At 46.0% G+C, this 22,209-nt stretch overlaps 1 protein-coding gene across 1 annotated transcript in view; it reads right to left on the reverse strand.

Annotated features, from left to right (window-relative positions):
* zmiz1a (zinc finger, MIZ-type containing 1a) overlaps positions 1-22,209 on the reverse strand; it is a 130,574-nt gene that overhangs the window by 83,903 nt on the left and 24,462 nt on the right. Inside the window, 2 exon segments of the mRNA XM_080849026.1 lie at positions 2,687-2,761; positions 18,435-18,552. The gene's annotated coding sequence lies outside the window, so the exon portion shown is untranslated.

Below are 22,209 nucleotides of genomic sequence, written 5' to 3' on the forward strand. Positions count from 1 at the left end.
GGCCCTCCCGCCCTGCCATGGGAGTCATGACGTCAGACGTGTCCATTAACCCCACACATAACTGCCGGCCTCTGCCGCACCAATCACATGACCCTCCTCACCGTCTCCCCACCGCCTCCTCTCCTCTCCCTCTTTAATGCTGTTCCTCTCCTCTCTCCATCCCTCCATCCCCTGTGGACCGTAGCGCGTGCTGAGTCTGAAGGGGCAAGGTGAAAAGGACATGGGCGCAGGAAACGGCAGGGCAGCCACCGCCACAGCCGAGCCCCCGCCAGCACAGTGCAGCCGACTAGTGAAACTCATACGTGTTATTTATGATCCGGCCACGCATTGATCATGTCCACTTAACCAGGGGGTGAGGGGTGAGCAGGGGGAGTTGGGGGGGGGGGGGGGCAGGAGGTGTGCTGGCGGAGCACTCCTGGGGCAGAGCGCTCGGCGTCTGATGGGTGGGATAAGTGGCGCACGGTTAATGCATCCGAGATTGGCTTTCCCCGGACCATTTATATCACGGCTCGTGCATTTTAAGAGCCTATTACCTCCGCAGGTGAGGGAGGTGAGGGAGGTCGCTGCTGTACATCCATGTTGCAAACGACACATGTCCGCTCAGATGATGGGGGGCGGGAGTGGAGGAAATCAAATTTGCGACAGTTGGAGAGAATCAAGGACACTTTCGGAGGATTTCTCTCATTTTTAGCATCTATTATACCACCAGACCTCTAAAAAAAGAGTTTAAAATTAATCCTCTTACATTTCTGGCGCCTAATCTGATTTGTGCCAGTTGTTGGTCTTTGTTTACTGATGCTTCTCATGGGTGGGCCCTGATGACTCTGTGCCCTAATAGGCCACATGCCGCACACTAAAGTGAAAGTCAAATCCCCTCTCAAATCACAAAAGCATGTCAGAAATGTGTCACAGTATGGAACCATGCAGATTATCACACGGTTTCAGGGCAACATACAATCCCCCGTACATGTTCCACACCCGTGACCTACTTCTGACACATCCCCCAAACAGCCCACGACAGAGGCACTGAGGTAGCCGGGGCATTCATTTTTAAAACCTCACAGGCCCCCTTCAACCAATCAAAACAACCGCCCTCATACTCAAACTCATGTCTCAGTCATCGCTGCCGTCCACCATGATGATGTGGAGAGCAGTGGCATATAGGTTACAAGCTTACTGTGGAGCCTGGACTGGATTAAACATTCATGTATGTTCACAATAAACATCAGTCCACCCTTCCAAACTCAGCCTCTAAGATATCATGTAAAAGCTGTAAATGGGAATATGCTAATATTTTCAGAAAGCATAGAACCAGTCATGATATATCAATCACATTAATCCTTGTATAACTATGTGTAATTGTCTGGTCCCCCACAGTCATAAACACAAATTATTTGACTAATTGGCAGCTAATCCCTATCAATCTCTTGGTTTGACAGTGTAATTACCTCTGGAAATGTACAGGAGACTGCTGATGGGGCCATTTCATCTTTTGTGATTTATATGGAAAACCCTGTGATGTACGTAATTCTTTGATTCATTATCAGATAAACGTCAGGTGCCAGGAGCACTTCCCGATTTCAAAAGTAGAAATAGCTGAGGATATGACAGTTTCCTTCCTCTTTAAAAACACTTCCTGTCCAAAGACACACGACCTTCGACCTTAGGGCCTAGGACAGCGCCCTGATCTGGAAACCATGTGACTGTCACTTACACACCTTAGACTACACGCACATTTCCTTGGTGGAACCACTTTTTTGTTTATATTTTTTGTGCCAGTACACTTTATCAGCGTGTGTGTGTGTGTGCAAAAGACGGTCTGTGTCTCTGTGTGTATGTGTGTGTGTGTGTGTGTGTGTGTGTGTGTGTGTGTGAGTGAGAGAGAGTGGGTAATCTGATATGCATGACTCCTTGCTTTCTCCCTTTCTCTTTCTTTATTCCCCTCCCTCCCTGTTTCTTGGAGAATTTGCAGGTTGCATGTATAATTTACAGCAGGCAGGCAGGCAGGCAGGACTGCACATTCCTCTGCTGCCAGCCGCTGTTCCACCCTCTCAGTACTCACACTCGCATTAGCATAATGCAGATGCCACCAAAACCATTCACCTTCCAGCTACTCAGCACCTCATCAGTACACACACACACACACACACACACACACACACACACACACACACACACACACACACACTCACACAGCTACAGCACTGCACTCTGTGTGCTAAACATGCATGGCTTTCACTCTGGGCACTCTGCATGCCATGCTCCACACGTCACCATTGAACAAATGTCTCCACCGGCTTGATGCAACATTAGATAAGCATCTTTCATTGCGGTGATCATGGCTGACGTTAATGATAAACTGACACTGGCTCTGTACTGACGGGGGGCTAGGGCAGAACACATGGAATGAGGGAGGGGGGAGGGGGGTTCAAAAAGATTCCCAGCCCCCTCTGGTAATTATGACTCATGTTGGACAGAGAGTTCTCCTGCTGCTCGAAAAAAATAAAACAACAACACGCAGCCCCAGAAATATCTGCTCTGAGACACGACGGCCCGTCGTCATTAGTAACCATGCCACTAGGAAGGGAGATCAGAGGGAGATGTCTGTAAACACAACCACATGTAGCTGACGAGTGAAGGGTCAGCGGGTTTGGGAAGCAGTGAAAGACCATAAATCAAACCTTACCAGTGGACGCTGTGGAATTCCTTCGTTAGTGTGGGGCAAATCCACTTGTGTATCCTCATCAATCATAAAAGCAGCCTGGGAATGAGAAACAAAAGCGCATTAAGTTTGCTGCCAAAGAGCAGCTCTCCCTGACTACACCAAGACAGCCATCTATTACAATCGTTTCAAATGAAGATTGTAATTCATTGAGAGGCAGTGATTTCCTAAAGAGCCACTTGAAATGGAAAAGCAAGACCGTGACTGCTTACCAAGCGCTGTAAGCCGCGGAGCATGCCCTATTGAGTCCGATTATTTCACTCGCTCTATTGTGGGATTCTGACTTGATTTCATTATGCATCTTTTTTTTTGCTCTGAGAGAAAGAGAAGAATCCTCCGACCTTCAGTCACAACTGTAGCTGATTAGCAGACCTCCCATACTGTTCGACTGATTATACTTAATTGATTCAACTGAAACTGCTAATGGTACAAAATAAAATGAAATTGGATTTAATATTTCAGAAGTTAGTGCTTGTCTGTTTTACAAGAGTAAAAAACTACTTTAATACATTTCATTTGTCAGAACAGACATGCAAGGCGTGGGTACAGATATCCAAGACAGCAGTTGGCAGCAATCTTTACAAATGTAGCGAAAACTGAAACTGATTAAATTTGTAGGGTCCTTGCATGATTTTCAAAACACTTCTCTTCGACTGGCTGACTTTAACCTCTCCGAACTCTAATTAGATATGAGCATTCAGAGTCAGCTTCTGTGCCAGTGAGAGAGCCGTCTTCCTACACACACAGGACTCATGCTCAGTGTATTAATGGGTTGCTTCGGGGCTGTACTGTATGTTTCGCCGCTTTTTGCATCAGCCTTCAAGGCCTTCCACACTGGTGATGCTCTACTGAGATTAGCGGTGGAGATGTCGACTCTCACGTTTCACACAACACAATATCAAACAGCCATGAGATTATCAGCAACCCCCCACTGAGTCACAGCCACCGCTCTGCCACGACACCCAGCCACAGCCAACAAAGGCAGCCAGAGCTACTACAGGCTACTAGAGCAGATTCATTTCAGACACATACAAGAACCATGTCTCTTGGTCTTCTAACAAACGTTCATTTCAGACACATACAAGAACCAAGTCTTTTAGTCTTCTAATGAACATTCATTTCAGACACATACAAGAACCAAGTCTTTTAGTCTTCTAATGAACATTCATTTCAGACACATACAAGAACCAAGTCTTTTAGTCTTCTAATGAACATTCATTTCAGACACATACAAGAACCATGTCTTTTAGTCTTCGAGGTGATGTTGTGGCATCCTGTGTTTCTTAAAACCTAGCACTATTGGTGAAGTGAAGTGGTGAAAGACACTATGCTTTAACTACAAGCATCATTGTACAGAGCAATATACCAATATATAATAGACTACTAATAAAACAATTGATTATAAGATATTTTTTACAGACAAAGGAAAATTGATAATAAATACTTTTTGACTATTTCACAGGCAAATTTCAAATTTCAAAGGCAACCAAAGAATATGCACAGGTGTCTTGTGTCGTGATCAGCTAGTTATATTACCATTCCCAAACATAAGGTCACCATAATGTCACGAATACTCCAGAATGCTCTGGTTCCACTCGAGCTCATACTCTTTTTTACTGGGATTTGATGAGTTGTGTAGGGACACTTCTGGCAATACAACCAACCACACACTTCAGTGTCCTCCCATCAGTGCAGAGAACCAGTGGCCCTCCCAGAGTTCAAACTGTCCCAGAGAGTAAATGACCAGACTCAGTGAAGTCACTAAGAGCAGGCCATTGCATAATCTGGCCTGCAGGACATGCATGACAGATGCAACCCTACTGAGCCGCATTAAAGGAGAAAAACTCTGGTGATTGAGAGCTAGTCGGGAAAGGCTGCTCTTTCTTGAGTCTGAGGCGTGGAAAATGAAAGCAATTTAGTGTTGGCGGCGGGGCGGGTTGGGGTGAGCTGGTGTGGGGGTCTGCCGCAGACTGCGCTGAGAAGCCCGAGCTTGGGCTCAGATGTGGCGGTGGCGGTGGCACCACATTGTCTCCGCTCCCCACTCATTTACCCAGTCAAGGAGCGCCGCTCTGGAGTCTTCAGCTGGTGCAGGCTGTGAGGCTGTGAGGCGACCAGACAAGGACTCCCAGCTGGAGCTCAGCCTGCACAACCCACAGCTGCACAGACAATTAGTGCAGGTGCAGCCGCCGCGAGGAGGACCATTGCCACTACACACACACACACACACACACACACACACACACACAAACACACACACTCACACACGCAAACACACTCTCATGCTCACACACACACTTAAGCACGCAAACCCACTCTCCCACACACACACACACACTCACGCACACATACACTCTCTCCCACCCACTCACACACTCACGCACGCAAGCACGCACACCAATAACACGTTTACCAGATACTATAAATCATGTTGGTGTATCAAGTAGTGTAAATCGTGTGGGATTGTTGTTTGCACTTCAAATGTATACTTGCCTTACCCATCTAGAATATTCAGAGGGTCTAATATTGGCATTAAACACACTGAGCTGAACACAGTTAACTGACGCACTGCAATGCTCCAAGCCTTGGCATTATGTTCCATCACAAAGCTGAAGAAGTCTCAATAAAATAAACAAAGCAGTAACAGCAATTTACCAATATGTGTTCTAAAAAATGAGACTTGGCTGGATAGTGCTTTTCAGAGAAACCAATATTGATGCAAAGAGCAAAGAGCTTCTTGCAACACATTATTACACCCTACAACAGCAAATTACAGCACAAAGGCAGCCATTGATTTGCCAGTTGTTTATTTATGCGTCTCTGGATGTAGAATACATTTCTCCTGTCTTCCTGTCTTTGATTCGACGGCGCACGGAAGGATGCAGCAGGGTGTCAGGAGCAGCTCCGAGGCGCCCCTCACACGCTGTGTCTAACGTGTGGATTCATCTCCAGTGGATGCCACCACAGACGCCATTAAGCAGAGCGCCAGCCAAAACATGCAATGTGCACAACTGAATAATTCATTTAGGGCTCAAACCCCTCCGAGGGCTTATTTTTTTCCTCTTTTCTTTTGTTTCTTTTTCCCCTCCAACCCTCCCTTCACAGTCCGTCACTCTTCATATTTCTGCTCAGGCTGAGGTTCACTCTGATTGGCAAGGGGCAGGTTGTCATTTCCAGGGAGACTTCCTCCAATGCTCCGGCGCCAATTAGCGAGCAGGTGTCTTACGTGTGGCGTCAACCTTTGTTTACGTTCACTGGGTCAGCGGAGCGAGCGTCTCGGGGCCGTCGGCGCCGGAACCCTCTCCGCTCCACAGGCCCTTTACCGAGGGCAGCGTGAGCCCAAACATACCAGACAAGAAAGAGGGACAGAGAGAGAGAGAGAGAGAGAGAGAGAGAGAGAGAGAAACAATGGGTCATATGACGGTGATGTAAGACTACTGAGAGAAAGGGGGCTTTCACTATGCTATCCGCCGCCTGGGCTGGAACTTAATAATTGAGGAAGAACAGTGTCAAGCTGAACAGGTCATCAATGAAAGAACAGCTTCTATCTGCAACACCCAGTACAGGAAAAAAAAAAATTATGATTCCGAGCACCATTTGCCGAGATTACATTTGAATTTCAATTGCTTTTCATTTGAAACAATCCCACACAACCCACTCATGATCTCATCCACATGTGACTCCCCAGGGAGAGTGGAAGTCTGGTTTCACAGCGCTGCAGATCAAAACTGTTTACCGTCGCCTGCAGGCGAGTGACAGGAGGACACGAGCACATCACTGAACCCAAACGTTTTCTCTGACTGAAAATAGACTCAACTTTTGGCTCCCTTTGTGTCTCAGAGTGTTTATTTATTACAAAGACTGTGTGTCTTCGTCTGAAAAGGCTGCTGAGAATCCAGAGGGAGGTGCATAGACAGAGTATCAAAGGCTGTAATCACTGTTCTGGGAGGTTACAGTCATTCATTTTCAATTGCTGTCAACTCATTTCAGTCTGATTAGTAATTACTGAATTTCACTATTTCAGATGTAACAGTACATAGAACATTTCAATGGCTTAACTTGGCAATTGGTAAATGCACCAGTAGCCTTGGACAAGTTCAAAAGGACGTATTTTCATTCAGACTCGACAGACTAGGAGCAGCAAACAGCCCAGCCTGCCAAGTGCCAGCCTGCAGCATGGCTTCAAGAGCCCAGCCAACTGGACCAGACAGCCACAGCCATACAAAACAGAGAAGTTACAAATCAACAGGCACGAAAGACTGCCCCCATGGAAGATGGCCCTTCGCTCTCACTGCGTGCAAAGGCAAAGAACACCTAACAATTACCAGCGCTGTTATGTCTGGAGAGTGAAATCCCTGTTTATTGGCAACCATTTGTTAAAGGCCCTCAGTGTCGATCCAAACAGAAAACAGGGAGGGCCAGTCAATGTAATAGGGCTGAACTCAACCAAAAAACCATGACTGAGATTCCTTTCCAGGAGACAGGCATTCCTCTGGACTTTGCTCATTTAACAACAGGAAAATGCTTTAAAAGGGGCATTAAAAACAGCCCCAGTGCCCAGAGGCCACTCACTTCTTCAAGATGGTGACCTGAGTTGCAAAGCTGTGTCCTATAACTTTCCAAACGGCCCGGGCCAAGAATGAACCCACTCAGACAAAGTGAGCTGGCTTAACGCCAGGGATAATTGGAACAACGGTTTTAAAACATATGCTCAGTGCATCACACAATTCTCAATAACACACACGGCCAAACCTCGGGCGCACAGCCATTAGTCTGCGAGTCTGAGCACAAACACGGTTCTGATCCCCAAAAAAAGAAAGGAATCGCTGGTTTTCATCAGCTCTCATTCCAGGCTGCATTCAGACATCCACATGAAAACACAGGACAAAAGAGCCCTCCGCTTGTGCAAACGTCACAGAAATTGGATTGCAGAAAACATGGCATGTCGTAAAAAGGGCCATGTTGGTAGCAAACAGCTCCTGTTAGCGGAGGTCAGGAGTGCACGCACACCAAATAATTCAATGCTTTTGAAAAACAGCTTCCTCCCCGGTTTCATCACCTCAGTCTGCCTTTGTTAGCAGTGGGAAATGCCTGAAGAGGGGAATGAAAATACTGGCGTGTCCTTGCAGCTCGCTCTGACGGCGGGGCCTGGTGCTCTCTGCAGCTGCGCCGTGAGCTCAGCCCCTGCCAGAAGGTCAGGTTTCACCCTGCGATAGCACTGAGGCCAGCGGGTTAACCCAGAGAGAGCCCAAATCGTTACAAAAACACCCACATCCCATCCCGCCACAATAGTCACAGCCCAGCGGGTTAGGAGCTAGTCAACAGGAAACCAAAATGAAAAATCATAACACATGGAATCGCAGTGATTTTTTCAAAAGCCTTTCACAATGCTAGAGATTGATATCACTTCACGGAGAGGTTTATATGACTTGAAAAATTCAGTCTACAGTCTGAAATATGACATGAGAAAAAATATTTTCTAGACGTAGGAAATGACTAGAGTAAATATGTTTGCACAGAGCACAATTTATCAAAACATGTCTGATGTGAGTATTTCAAAGAACTGTAGCCAGATCCAAGGTGTGTGGTTTGTAAGTGAGTGGTTGAGGAGTCGTTTAAATGTCAAATATTCTATGTTTTCCCCATACAGCTACACAGTATTTTATCATTAGAGCCGAGCCTGAAAGCGCCATGACTAAGAGCAGTGAAAGGCTCCGATAATCAAATAACACAGTCCATCATCGCAGAGCACTCCGTGATATGACAACCCTTATTGTTATTCCACTCTGTTTTCCCATTAAGCCCAGGGCTCGGAGTGATTTCAGATGAGTAAACTCTCCCATTATGCAGGGCCCTTTAACCGTGGCACACTCTAGAAGCAAGGGAACACAACTGCCCCAGCCCTCTCTGTCAACAGTGCGCAGTGGCGCTGAGAGCAGGGAGATGGGCTGAGCTCGGAAGCTCGGAAGCCCACGGGCCCCACAGAAATATGTCCTCTGACAGATAGGAGGATACATGACGCCACACGTGCAGCTGTCTAAATGTTTCCCCTGCCTTTCATTCTCTCTCTCTCTCTCTCTCTCTCTTTCTATCTCCCTCCCTCTCTCTCTCTCTCCCTCCCTCTCTCTCGCTCTCTCACTCTCTATCTCACTCACTCTCTCTCTCTCTCTCTCTCTGCCCCTTTTGCCTTCTCTCTCCCCTCTCTGCTCCCCCTTCAACATAAATACTTTGCCTTTCTTTTGTAGCGCAGGCACGGGGTCAGCCGTCAGAGTGGAGCAGGAGCAGGATGGATGGGGCTGGCCGCCACCGCGTACCACAACGTAACCCAGAGACAACCTCAGCCGTTCTCAATTAGGAGGGTCAGAGTACTGCCAATAATTCACTCTCTGGTATCTGGCTCTGGACAGAGCGAACCTCCAAAGCGGAACTTACAGCACAGTTCTCTGCCTAGAAAAACCTTGGTGTGGGTCTCTGTGTGTTTTGCGTGTGAGAGAGAGATTCTCTGAAGTTATTGCAGGCTTTTCACACACTTTCTCTGAACTGAGATGTTGAAGGCCCCAAAAAAGTTGGCAAACATGGGCCAGAAACCTGTAGCCTGAGAATATGAACGTGCTCATCAATCTCTCATTTAGTTGAATGGACTGATCTGAGCGCTTCTCAGAGGACTATAAATAACGGCTCCAGGCAGCCTTCAGAAGGAGGGAGCAGACTTCTGGAATCCCCATATTTCAGGCAACTCCTTACCCCCTGAACCACTCTCCCTCCACCCAGACCTGCCTCCCTTCCCTCTGCCTCAACTCTGAGCACTAGTCCCCGCTGTAATCATAACTCAACAGTGAGTTTGGGATGCCTTCTGCTAATTACATACAAACTTCAGGACACCCCCCCAACTCCCCCTGCACTGGCCGTGTTCATTAAGGAGAACATGCAGACCTAAATACAGCCCTCCTCACATTCCTCTCAGTGCCCACCCTCTCCCTCCCTCCCTCCCTCCCTCATCTCTCCACTTCTCTGGAGGGCGTAGAGCCTGGATGAAATCTCACTTCTGATGAAATCATTTCCATTCAGATGCTGGACTCCCCTGCTGCTCGCCGTATTCCTTTCCCTTCCACGCGCATTCACAAACATCCTTGCTGATTCTATAAAATATCTCCTGCGCAGAAGCTACTTAATTGCTTTGTTTCAACGATCCCGCCAGGGCTGACGAGGAGCTGCGGGGCTGCGGTTTTAACGTGCAACATCTGCAGGTGCAGAGCCTCGTGTGCGCACAGCCAGCGAGCGCCCCCGAAAAGGAAAGAAAATCTGAAGGAGGCGAAACAATAAACCCAGAACATCTGTAAGCCTTTATGGAATCCATAAAAGCTCAGTTTTCAATAGAGCAAATGAGAATATATGATTGGCAGAGCTGCGAGCAGACATGGATATAATACATCAAGATGATGGCTGTCAAATGAGAGTAAAATGGGAGTTCATCAACAGAGGCCGTCCAAACTGGGCAAGCCTCACCTGCAGTATATCACGCATAAAGACTGAAAGAGCCGTAAATAAGAATGGGCTGGACGGTCATATATATTCATGCAGTACAGGGTGCGTTTATAAATGAGCTGCATATTCTCCTGTATAAGAACAGAAAAGGATCAGAAGACAGCGATACACATAAATGAAAACTGACGTGCCATGGTGCATCCATCAAACTACAATTGAGACATCAAGGGGGTCATTCTGTGTTTTTCTATCAGCCCTGATACTGGAGCTGAAAAGACTTCCAACACATATTTCACAAGCCACACACGACGTGTGTTCATTTGTTTATTTTAAGCAGTCCAACACTGAAACCTTTTAAAATAGATCACAAGACCTTCAAATAAATCATAGAGTAAAAAAGAGCACAAGGTTTTCAGTAAAAAGAACACATCAAAATGAGGACTCAAGTCTGGCAGCTCGTGGCTTGTTTCTGTAGTAAATACAAACAGTTTTCCGGGTAAAAACTAGTATCTACTTGAACAGGCAAAGCATTACACTACACTGTTATTCATGTCCCAACTACACTACTACTGCAATACCAAGGGTGCAGGTTTCAGCAGTTAGATTGAGATCAAATTATATACAAGCGAGAGATCGGAAATCAGCTACTACCTCTGCCCTTTCTATCCTAACTGCTAAACCTTCCAGAACAAAAAAAAATCGAAAAAGAAAATAAAAGTCGAGTAGCACACCAACATCTATGTTTAAGACTTCTGGTCACCCTCATTTAAGGAAGAAATTATACATTTTCTAAACAGGAATATGACATTAATGACAGCGCTATTCTTCTCCCGATGACATTTGTACCCAGTAAGTCTGTATGGCATAATATTTGATATGCCGTCTCACCAAACGATGCCTTGTGTACAGTGTGCCAAGTGTGTAATCCCACAGACACAGACAGACACCGTGGTGGAAGCCCAGAGTCCCTCCACACCATTCATGCTCAGGAGCCTGTGACCGCCCGTAACCACACCATTTGTGATATTATTCAAATGAGCACATTGTTTTTGTGTTTGCTGACATGAATAGGGGAACACAACATGGCAAGATTAGATCATTCAGAGACAATCAGCCTCTGTGCTACCACGGCATGCCAAGTGTATCATTCAAATTATGGCGGCCCATTAATGAATGTGTCCACTCCTGATGCAGAGTATATTACAGTCATTCATCAGCCCCTCCTGACAGGCCCGGAAAAAACATCTTCTGGAATCATGTCGCTTGGTGTCAGCGGTGGCAGGCAGTTATGTTCATCTCAAGGTTCAAATGTTATTTTCTCCCTGAGTGATGGACCTGAGGAAAGTGTCCCTCCGCTAAACAACTAATAAGGTTAAGAGCTCATTTCTGGAGCGCAGGGCTGAGATTGAACCAAACAATACGTGTCCAGGGCAGATTTGATTCATCACATCGGCCTTGGAAAAACACTTCAAGAAACACCTGAAGCTGCGGAGCTATTGAATGAAGAGATCATTTTGTCACCATTTTTGCAATAAATAAAACACTAACGATTTAATCACTTCAACACATCACAGCTCCAAACAGCAAGGAAGTATAAGCAAGTATAAGCGAACATTGAATAAATGGAGGAGCAGAAAAGCTGTAGAATGAGCTTCCTTCAGCACTAATAACCCAACAGAAGAAATTGCCAACACTGTGAATGTTAAAGAGGCAAGCTGTCTGTCTGCTGGCCCAGTAAAAAGCCCCAGCAGCCCTGAGCACAGTGCCATGCTGTTTTGTAACTGGCCGTCAGGCCGGGCCAGAGTCCCTGGACAACTGGCTTCACACTCCGACCCCTCTAAACAAACTTGCCCCGTGCACGGTTGGGGGTACTCTGGGCTGCCTCAGAGAGGACACAGGCCCAGGTCCCAGAGGGATGGAGCCAGCTTCAGGACATCCAGAAGAGAACAGAGCACACTGTCACTTGAGCAAGCTGTTCTTTTCATGCCCTAGAAAAGAAATGACAGCGCCTGTCTGTCTGTCCAGCGGTGAAACATGTGAGCTGGCCGTGTACTGTATGTGCTATTTTAGCATGAGAAACAGAAATAGAAAAGGGGAAACGTACAGCTTACAAAAGGCAAGAAACACTCTGGTTATACAATCATAAAAAAGACACTTGCTTGAGGGAAGAACCCAGCCCCCTACCCATGAATACACCAAAAATCAGCACTGCGCCCAATATCTTCTGTGCTTCTGAAGGATGTATTTTTTTTTTGGGGGGGGGGGGACACTGTGGGGGACATAAATCAAACAGCCCAAAAACCCAAGGAGGGGAAGAAAGGGAAACTTGAATGTGATGCTAATTCTTGTGGCATGAGCTAATCCAGCGAGTGCTGACATCCTTCTCTTTATCATGTGCGCCACACAACACAAACAACCGCCAAAAGAGAACTTTCCAGAAACCCTCGCTGTCAAACTCACTTCCAGCTCCACACCCTAGGCCCTCTGGCACGTGCGTGCATTGGCAATACAGGCAGAAATATGACAGCGGAATCCATAACAGCACCCTTAGTACACATGGTGGGAATCGTAGACTTCCCTTCCATTTCCACATAGTCTGTACCAATACAGCTTTCTTCAGTGGATAAAATTATGATCTTTGAGATGATGCTATCGGTATGAAGGAAAGACCATTTGATCGTGACGACTCCTAAAGGGTGGAACAGCATGAAGGTCACTGAACACATGGGGCATCTTCCACAGAGGGGAGGGGCTAAGGCACTACAGGTCCAATCAGGACCCTCATGTCTGTCACATGGGGCAGGGCACAATGCGACTGAGTGGGTAACCTCCCTGCTCTGTTGATGGCTACTTCAAGTCTACCAGGAGTAGTGGTGTGTAAAATGGCTTACAGATCAGGGGAGAGAGACAGAGAGATCAGGGTTTCCAAAAGCTGGTAATGAGCATTTTTTGCCTGGTAAAATTAATGTAAAAAAAAGATAAATGTTGTTCAAAATGGCTGAATCAGCAGCCGCACCTCTCACTGGTGCCAAACGCACACGATGAGACGTAGTGACAGTGATGACGTAGTGATGGCGGTGCTCCACAGTTATGGGGGTTTAACTTTTGCAACAGCTTGCAAGGTGGAGTTCAGCGTGCTGTACCCCTACTGGGCTATGCTTGCTAAAACTGGGTTCTGCCTGTGTCATGCCTACCAGCAGGTAGGGCTGGGCGGTATGACGGTATATACCGTGTGACGGTATGAATGTGTCTACCGGGAGAGATTTTGCGATACCGTTTAAACCGTGATTTTTTACTTTTTTATTAGTTTAAATTCTGTATTTCATATATTCTTATTAAGCATATATGCCATAACCCCCCCCCCCCTCACATGAGATATATATTCATGTAAGAAATGTTTACTCTTAATTTGAAAACAAAGTCACACCGTAGTTGCATGTTGTTGTTGCCTAGAAGTACGGTACGCAGCGTCTTAACTGAAGCTCAACTCAACTATTACAGCTAGCTTGCCGCTAACACTAACCTGAAAACACATCCGAACACATAGTGGCTAGGTAGCTAGCTGCTAATAAGTAACATATAAGTAACACATCAGTAATGAATCAACTGTACTGATATTTAATGTACTACTAACATGCCATTCTCAAATTAAAGCCAGTGACATGATGGTTAACGATTAACGAGTTAACGATGGATACCGACAGTTAGCATACCTAGCTAGGTAGCATTACCATTGGATTTGAATGGCAGTTATGCTAGCTCTGGCTATCCAGAAGAAGGAGCACTGTTTCCGGACACGTTTCACTTGACGAGCGGGGGCAATACAGTCATCTGGAAAGTTTAAAATGATACTAAACGAAGGGAAATCTACTGTATGGAGATATTTCTACTTAGTAGACAATGCAGATTCTAATTAGGCTGGTGGATATGTCCAATGTAAGAAGTGTGAAGTTTTAATGAAATATGATTGATGCAACTCTCATTATCCACAACAACATGAATAAACATTGCTGGTTGGATGTAGATAGTTTCAGAACGAACGTCGGCGTGCAAAAATATCTTCAATGGTAAGACTTGTCTGTTGTGCCTCTGTTGGTGTCTCATAAAACGACAGTTTTATTAAAGCATAGCGTGTGTAATGTGTAGCTATTTCATTCCGTTTGTTAACCTTTCCTGCTGTCGGTCTCTGAACGTAGAGATTGCAGGGGAGTAAAATGCTCTGCTGCCGAAGTAGATTACATGTTTTTAACTTCGGGGTTAATTCCCTTTCCTTTACGTCTGCTGCTGGTTAGGAAATACAGACAGCCGGAAAGGTTAACAAACGGAATGAAATAGCTACACATTACGGTTATTTTGTACCATTTCTTTATTAAATTTACAGAAAAATCGATACCGTGATATATATCGTAACCGTGATATAAAATTACTCATACCGTGATAGAAGATTTTGGCCATATCGCCCACCCCTACCAGCAGGGAGGGGAGGGGCTTCTCTCTGCTCTCTGTGAAGTTATCTGCAGGAGGAGAGAGGAGCTGGGTTTCCAACTTTTTCACATAAAAAATTCACATAAAATCTTCTAAATCGAATCAGAAATCGATCCGCTAGAGGGGAGTGGAGGTTGATGTAAGCATGTTTATTCCCATAAATTAGCATTTGTTGCAATTTCATTACGTGTTGGTGTTTCCATTAAAGTTGCCGTGACAACCTTCTGTTTTGATCCCACAGCTTCTCACAACTCTAATTTTGATTAGGCAAGTGTCTATTCCTAATTTGCATAACACAGCGGATAGAAAACGCACACACACTCAGGTGGTTTTGCTCAATCGTTACTGTTTGTTTTGCCTAATTAATACTGTCCTTAAGTAAAATAGTCAGATTTGACTATTGATGAGTTGAGGCTGTAGACATGCTTTCGTCAATCTAGGCGTACATTATATTTGTAACATAGATTGTTATTGAAATTTATCTCCCTCTGGAACGAAATACTGTTTTCTGATTGGCTAATGGGGTGTACATTAAGTTCGTATAACCGGACACCTTGGACGTAGTCCCAGTAGAAAAGTTAAATCGCCGTTCCATATCAATGCTCTTGAATGGTTACCATTGACAACCAACGTAACGTTTATTTTTTGACAGCTAGGATAATTCGAACAAAGATGGCGGCGTGTTGGGAGAAGTTAGTGGGAAATGTTTTATGCGAATTAAGCTATCTACACATCTTTTTATATGTCTAAATTGACTCGGTTAGTTGTTTATGTGCTACACGAATGTTGCAGAGTATTGTAAGTCTTAACTGAAAGTCTCAAATATTATTTGTAGGCGGCTGCTAACGCTTAGACCAAAAAGCCATTGAAACAGATAGTAGCTCACACGGCTAACTCGCCGGCTCTATTGTGAGCCTTCGACCAAAATCACCAAACTTGACCTCCCTGTTGCTCTGTCCAACTTCACCATCAACGGAAACGTGGAGTTCAACTTTAAATAGTAAAACCTTATGAACAACACCTGTGTCCGTGTGTCCGTTTACAGAGGTGAGCTCATGAGTGTCACTTTGCAGCAATGCCCGGGGAAACTAAAGGTCATATGATAAGACCAGTTCCACGCACTACTTTCTCACTACTTTCTCTAACGGGGGCACTAGGCTTCAAATCAAGAATTCATCAGGGTATTATGCATATTAAGTTTCCTAAAGATAAAGGAAATTCTAAATAATAATAATAATAATAATAATAATAAAAACATTTTTGGATGTTGTAAACGGGAGATAAGCGGGATAACGGCCTCCGAGCTGTACAGTTCTACAAAGGTAATGGACTTTCCCGCTTCGCGTCGTGGAGTTCTTCCCCGCTGCCCCGCAGCGTCCATTACCTTTGTAGAACTGTACAGCTCGTCGGCCGTTATCCCTTACGTGACCGGTACGTTTCAAATTTGGCCAGTAAATTTGTCAGACCGACAAGAAAAAATCCTAGTGGAAACCCTAAGAGAGATATGGAGAGCGAGAGAGAGAAAGAGGGGGAGATAGAGAGAGAGAGAGAGAGGTGTAAATATCGTGCCTCTTTAGCCTTTAATGACATAGGGATAGAGCCTGACCATTGCAGCGCAGGAGAAGGGATCCTTCCCATTCTAGAGCATCTGTGTTCCTGTGGAGGGGACATTTAAAGTCCACTTACGCCATTAGGAATATTGGTCTTTCATTATATACACGCCTATTAATCTGATGCACTTATTCCAAATACCGCTGTGGTCAGGATCAGCGTCTGGGACAACAGCTTGCCGGGAGCATCTGTGGCTTCTCTTTGGAGCGCCTGTGATCCCGCTACGCAGCGCTAATGTGTTTCTAATTATAAATCTGGGGATGGGTCGGGTCGCCACTTGTGGCCAGCGCTGCAGTGGTGCTGTCGGAGGCTAACCTCTGGCTGTCGGTGTCATTGCTCCAGGTGGGTGTGTGTGTGGGAGAGGAGCCAGAGCCTGGGCAGGAGCAGACAGGCAGGCAGGCAGGCAGGCAGGCAGGCAGGCAGGCAGGCCCTCTCCAGTAGGCTGGCTGACGTTAGCACGCTAATCGCTTTAGTTTATCCCCCTCAGCTGTGTGCCAGGCAGATGTTTGTCAGGCCGGAGCGCTGCTTAGCATTCACACTGCACTAAGCGAGATTACCCACCACGGCTCTCCGCTCGCATTTATTTATTTCTCTCTCTCCGGCTGTCCCCAATTCTTAATCCCTTGACAGAATAAAAGAAAGAGTGATAGATTTTGTACTACACATATGTGTCTCTCTCTGAGAAGCCATTTGAAGGAATTTTTCTCTCTGTTTCATGCCAAATATCAATAGCATGGAGTGTATTCAAAAATATTGCACACAAACCCTGCTCAGTTCTGATGAAAAATATTTTCCCAGTGAAAGGCGATAAGAAAGAGTCATCTGATTCCTTTTTCTTCCCTTCTTTTCTGCTTTCCTACGTCAGTTGTTCCATTATGCAGGTGCTGGAGCTCTGAGGGCCTGAGGCAGACACAGGGCAGAGCCTAACACAGAGCAGCAAGGGGGGGGGGGGGGTGGACCACAGAGAGAGAGAGAGAGAGAGGGAGGGAGGGAGAAGAGAGACAGAGCACAGAGAGAAAGGGAAAGAAAGATAGAGAGGGAGAGAGAGGGAAAGAGAGAAAGAGCACAGAGAGAGGGAAGGAGAGATAGAGCAAAGGGTGAGAGAGAGGGAGAAGCGAAACAGAGCACAGAGCACAGATAGAGAGGGGGAGATAGAGCACAGAGAGAGAGGAAAAGAGCGAACGAGCACAGAGAGAGAGGGGAAGAAGACAGACAGAGCACAGAGAGAGAGAGAGGGAGAAGAGAGACAGAGCACAGAGAGAGGGAGAAAAGAGAAAGAGCACAGAGAGAGGGGGGAGAAGAGAGACAGAGCACAGAGAAAAAAGGAGAGAGAGAGAGAGAGAGAGAGAGAGGGAAAGAGAGAAAGAGCACAGAGAGAGACAGAGAAAAGAAAGAGAGGGGGGACCTCAGCACATAAACACTACAGAGCCCTCAGCTCAACTATATTACTCACGGTCCCCCAGGTGGTCCAAATGAAAGCAACATGCTGTGTGTGCTTGTCATGCTAGTCTATATGGTACCAATGCTGTGTGTGCTTGTCATGCTAGTCTATATGGTACCAATGCTGTGTGTGCTTGTCATGCTAGTCTATATGGTACCAATGCTGTGTGTGCTTGTCATGCTAGTCTATACAGGACCAATGCTGTGTGTGTATGTCATAATAGTCTATACGGTACCAATGCTATTTGTGTTTGTCATGCTAGTCTATACGGTGAGACCAATGCCACGCCGGTAACACACACTAGTACAGAGACACACACAAACATTTACTTCCACCACAAACACAGTCAAACACTAAGACGCAGATATATTTAAACATCATGCCCCTAAACAGCGCTGTGTTGTAAAGAGATATTTATGAACTATGGAGGTGAAGGCTAGACTGTGAGGTGTGAGGCTGGACCACATACGTCCTAGATGTTTGACACCACAATCATCGTGAGGAAAACATCTGAAGGAGCCTGGGGTCACATCTTAAAACAGTAACAAGCCATCAATTGCCTTCTTGACATATCTGCCTTCAAGTCCTAACCCTAACCTAGAATACTCTTCCCACACAAAAATAAATGAATTCAACAATATTGATCTGGCCAATGACAGTGTTTTCACTAACGATGACAATGCTGCTGCTCACCTGTGAGTGGGGAAGGTCTGAGCTGTAGTTACTGCCCCCCCCTCCCCCGCCCCTCCCTTCATGTAGGCCGCAGGGACGGTCCCTCTGTCCACTCCACTTTAGCCAGCGTCCGCAGCACCTGTGGACAAACAAGATACGACACATGAATGCTTCAGCTTCTCCTTCCACATACTGCTTGGGTGCTACGGGTGGTTTAGCCTTCGACAAAGCCGCGTGATGAAAGAGACGTCTCTCATGTAGCCACTGCAGCCCTGGTGGAAAGTGCTGTTTTTCTCTGTTTGTGATGCTGCACAGGAGAGTAGTCTGCAGTCACATCAAACGGGAAGGGCTTTAACTCAAGCCAGCTGCCCTGACAGAGCCAACCGATGCAGATCGCCTCACCCCCTCCCCCCCCCAACCCCCAGGGCCGCCGTGCTGCTCCTCCAGAGTGCTCAGACAGTGTCCTCCACAGAGGTTATCACACTGTGTCGCTCCTGTTCCAATACTCATTACACACAGCAGTTTAATATGATACAATTCCTCATCGCCCCAGTAAGCTCCTTCACAGTTCACTGCCAGGTAAGGACGCGGGTGAGGAGGGGGATAAAGACGGCGAGAAACCTAAGGGTGTGGACAACACTTTATGTAATTGTGCAGCTGACATAAACATGTATGGCTCCTCATGTCACACAGGCAAATCTGATTTATGAGTGCACAACTCATGGCACATTGACAGGTAAGCCTATTAAGGGGCTATTATTAACCCCGGCCAAGTGATGGCAGTGAGTCCTCTGGAGTCTCTGGGTGTGAGGAGGGTCCTGCTGCTCTGCCCTGCCCCGAGAGAGAGGCACGCACACAGAAGGTCAGCTATTAATGCATCAGGAGAAGCTCCAGGTGATAATGACGGGCCCTCAACAGCAAGCTCTTCTCAAATGGCCATTAACAGGATTGTATGGCTGACTCCTTGGGCAGAAAATTAATCTGGGCCTGAAGTCACAGGGTGTGGGAGCTGTGCTAGTAGACGGGCCGAGTGTTTAGTGGACGGCCAGTGAACAGGGGATTGCGCACTTTCCGAGCTGTCGGTCGAGTTATGGTGGAGTGCGCTAGCCGCCTGGCATCTGGCCAGCGCCCTCACATGATGCTTGGATGTCTGAGACCACGAGACCACGCCGTGCCGTGCTCCTGGGATTTCTTTCATTTTATTTGCGTTACTTCATTTCCCCCTGACTAAATTAAGACATGTCCGTGGCTTTCATAACTACCAGCATCACATTTCAAACAAGCTGAGGCTCAAAAATGCACACGGATTCTCATTAAAATGTCTGCTTGGATGAGCAAATTAATATTTGCAAAGGGTGTTAAATGAGACTTCAAATTATTGAACAACTGCAATCATATATCAGATGGTTAATCTGTGTGTCTGACCTCAAAATATTTCTGTGAAACTATTTTACTCTTTATGCAATGGAAAAATTGATCATTTCCTGGAAAAATAATTACCAAATGTAAAATAGGCTACTTAATTCCAAGAGGGGGGATATTGCCCATTCCTTCAGATTTGAACCTGCTAGAAAGCAATCACTGGAATAGGCAAACATTCATGAGGAAATAAATGCACTGGAAAATTCTGAGCATATCTGCAATTGAGTTTTGCTAGGAAAAAAAATATTAAATACCACCAGCACTTGGCTGCAACTGAACTGAGTGAAAGCAGTTTCCAGTAAAGAAAATAGTTTCATTTTTTTCACTAGGTGCTTTGATGGGTGAAAGCGGGGACATCTACCAAACGTTCCCTCCTTTCACCCAGTAAAGGACTGAACAGAACTGCCGTGATAAAAAAAAAAAAAGACTGAACTAAAAAAAAAAAATCCTCCAAGAAATGAATCGTGTTAAACAAGGCTAATTTCCTTTTCATCCGTGACTGCGCACCCACACTGAGTCGACTATCTGCTCCCTCAGAGTCATAGCGTCTGGCGGAGTCTCCTCACAAGTCAGTGGCTGTCTCACTGGATCTCTTTCAGGGGACTCATCCACGTGCCTGTCACACACACATCCATCCATATCCACAGTGATTGCTCCCACCACTCTAAGCACCTTTTCCCAGCCCTACCCAGCCTTACCCTGTGTGGAGTGTTCCATCTCTCAGCCATGGATCAGTCATGGATGAGTGGATTCACATTGTAGCCTCTATGTTGGCAAACACAGACCTTTCTGCCGTTCATTCTGGAGCCCTCCTGACATTTGGTGGCTGCTGACATATCTAGCGGCCCAAAGGTTCTGTCACAGTTCAGTGGGACATCCCTGCTCCCTCGTAGCTCCTGTGATATCATTAGAGTAGTCCCAGGAATAACACAGACCCTCAAATCAAGCTCATCTCCACATCTCAGCCTCCCCTGACGCACCAAAACAGGCCATTACACACTGAGCTCGGGGTGTCACCATCACACTAGGAAAATCAGTTTATTCAGCAGCGTAACCAGCTCATCATGCCACAGGTTTAATGATCGGGTGAAGGGTGAACCAAAAGTCTCGGCACAACATCACTGTCTCAGCAGAGACCGCGTAGGAGCATTAGAAGTGTGGCAGAAGCCATAAATGATCATGTACACATACAAAGAATTTCCCCCTAAAATTGGGTGCAATTTCAAATGGTAGCCTTTAAAAAGATGTGCTGTTCTGTGGGCTTTCTGCAGAGGGGGAAAAATCAATTCCCTCACTAAAGGAGCTATTTTCCTCAGGCCCAGATAAAGAGCCTCGCAGCGAGCCGTAAGATGCTTATCAGGAGGAAATTAGCAGAGGAATACCATTTCATAAACAAAGAGGTCAAGTGTTCAGCCACACACGTGCTGTCTCCTGCTGTTGAGAAGATGAGATCATCGCAAATATCAGAAATGAAAAAGCTTGGGATAGATTCCCTTAAAAGAGGTTATATGCAATAATACTTTCCCTAAAAGAGGTTATAGGCAATAAATTGCTGCGGATATTTGCACCATGAGGACGGTTCCCATTTTAATTCCACTGGCAAAGAGGCTGTCTGGCTAGCAGTCACACATGGGACATGCTCCAGACCAATCAAGCAGCAGTCTTAAGCACACACATCATGCAATCCAGACCAGCGCAGAGAGCACTCTAAAGCCGCACTCTGCAATCCACACGATAGTTAAATAATGCAGTTTGGTTGAGAGACTTCCTTCAAACTTGCACTTTTCTTCTCCATTACCATGTTGCCAATCAGGACAATGTCCCTCAGATGTACAGAAGGAGGCTCTTGAGGAAACCCTTTTCACACACAGGGCTTTAGTGAGAAGAGCTCAGTGCAGCAGGCAATGATGAGTGGGGAATCTCAAACAAGGCACTAGATCGAAATATCTATTTTATCATGTTTAAATTACAGTTTAGCAATAGTTACAATACAGTGATTGTAGAATTGAAGGGGGAACCCAGAATCTCCTCAAATAGTCCTGAGGAGAACACTAGATTTATCTCTCTATTCCATTACCTGTGATACCATGTTGTTTCTTTGTTTTGAGATGAGATTAGAGATTAGATCAGAAGGCATCTGGCAGAAAACACATGTGGTTTTAGCGCTACGGAGGGAAACTGCATGTCATATGAGAGATAAGAGAGGAATGCCTTTCAAAAGACTGCCTCAGAGAAGGCTTGTGAAAACAGTGTCAAGTGGTTGAATTGACAGCAGGACACACCTGTTTTGTTCAGCTATGGGAGGTGGGCCTCATTACTCTCACAGGTAAGTCTTTGCCGGGTTGTAAAAAGCAAGGCTTTGAACCGGTTCACG

The sequence above is a fragment of the Sprattus sprattus genome (assembly GCF_963457725.1).
Source record: "Sprattus sprattus genome assembly, chromosome: 12".
Taxonomy (NCBI): Eukaryota; Metazoa; Chordata; class Actinopteri; order Clupeiformes; family Clupeidae; genus Sprattus; species Sprattus sprattus.